Source organism: Chiloscyllium plagiosum, chromosome 7, assembly GCF_004010195.1.
Source record: "Chiloscyllium plagiosum isolate BGI_BamShark_2017 chromosome 7, ASM401019v2, whole genome shotgun sequence".
NCBI lineage: Eukaryota > Metazoa > Chordata > Chondrichthyes > Orectolobiformes > Hemiscylliidae > Chiloscyllium > Chiloscyllium plagiosum.
This window is the reverse complement of record NC_057716.1, coordinates 114,249,341-114,251,272: the sequence shown is the minus strand read 5'-3', so window position 1 is coordinate 114,251,272 and position 1,932 is coordinate 114,249,341.

Genomic DNA, 1,932 nt, shown 5'->3' with positions numbered 1-1,932 from the left:
TAATCGAACTCACCTCATTAACTACCCACCCCACTTCATGGATTCGCTCTCATTCAATACCAGCCCGATTCCCCCACCCAACATGGCCGTAGGTACTCAACATCACCCGGGTGCCCCTGGATATTCTGTGATCCCTGGCACTGGGGCCATCTTTAAAAGGCCAATGGGCACACAGTTGAGCTTTCTCATTAAGGAGCTGCCCTGCACAGTTTACCCCAAGCATGGCCGATGAACGGCAATTACACCACGGTTTGTCGGCAGGGGCATGGAGTGTCTGGTGGATGAGCTTGTACAGAGGGTGACCATTCTCTTCCCACAGTGGGGAGGGCAAACCACTAGACCCACCGAGCATGGTCTGAGCTCACCACCCAGCACAGTGCAGTATCTGTCGTCTGAAGAAATGTCCAGCAATGTAGGACAAGCATCAATAACCTTCCCAGCTCTGTCAGGGTAAGGCTCACCATATTGCCTCTGCTCCCTCACACTTACTGTACATCTGTTATAGCACGTACCCTCGAAAAAGGCTCATGCCCCACCACATTCACTACTGCATGCAGCAGCTTCCTCTTACTCTCTTTTCTCTCTCTCTCTCTGTCACCCCTTCCACTACACTGGTAACACTGCATAGATACAACACTCTGGACTGACTCTCCCCGGACCCCTCACAATGACCTGTCCCCCACCTGCACCAGCATTAACAGCAGGGTCATCCACTCCCACCCTCCCTCCCTCCCTCCCTTACTCCCATTCCAGGCGAAACAGCCTGGAATAGGACAGAAAGAGGAGAAAGTGAGGTCTGCAGATGCTGGAGATCAAAGTTGAAACTTTATTGCTGGAACAGCACAGCAGGTCAGGCAGCATCCAGGGAACAGGAGATTCGACGTTTCGGGCACAGGCCCTTCTTCAGGAATTAGCAGACAGTGTTCAGCAGGAGAAGATAAAAGGTAGGGAGGAGGGACTTGGAGGAGGGGCGTTGGAAATGTGATAGGTGGAAAGAGGTCAAGGTGAGGGTGATAGGTCGGAGTAGGATGGAGGCGGAGAGGTCAAGAAGAAGACTGCAGGTCAGGACGGCGGTGCCGGGCTGGAGGGATTCGGCTGAGACAAGGTGGAGGGAGGGGGGATGAAGATACTGGTGAAGTCCAAGTTCATCCCCTGTGGTTGGAGGGTTCCCAGTCGGAAGATAAGACGCTCCTCCTCCGACCGTCGCGTTGTTGTGGTTTGGCGGTGGATGAGTCCAATGACCTGCATATCCCCGGTGGAGTGGGAGGGGGAGTTGAAATGCTGTGCTACAGGGTGATTGGGTTGGTTCGTCCGGGTGGCCCAGAGGTGCTCTCTGAATCGCTCCGCAAGTAGGCGGCCTGTCTCCCCAATATAGAGGAGGCCACACCGGCTGCAGCGGATGCAGTAGATGATGTGGGTGGAGGTGCAGGTGAATCTGTGGCGGATATGGAAGTTTCCTTTGGGGCCTTGGAGAGAAGTGAGGGGGGAGGTATGGGCGCAAGTGTTGCGCAATTTCCCCCCCGACGTGATCGACGATGCCCTCCACCGCATCTCCTCCACTTCCCGCTCCTCCGCCCTTGAGCCCCAAATAAGAGTAACTTATTTGGCCAGGTCACAGTGAGGAAGAGAGTAATAATTTCTAAATCCAATCGACTGTGTGCATGTATGGGCCTGCGTGGAGTATGGCGAGTAAGATTGGGGAGTTACAGACCCGTATTACCAAGTGGAAATCTGGTGTTGTTGCTCTTACAGATGTGGCTCAAATGAGGACAGGACTGGGTGTTAAATATTCCTGGATACAAGGTGTTCAATAAAGATAGGAAAAGGGGAAGAAGGTGTGGGATTGGTTAAGATCGGTGCAGAACTGGAGAAAGAGGATGTCCCAGAGGGGTCAAGGGCAGAATGGATTTGGTTTGAGATAAGGAACAAAAA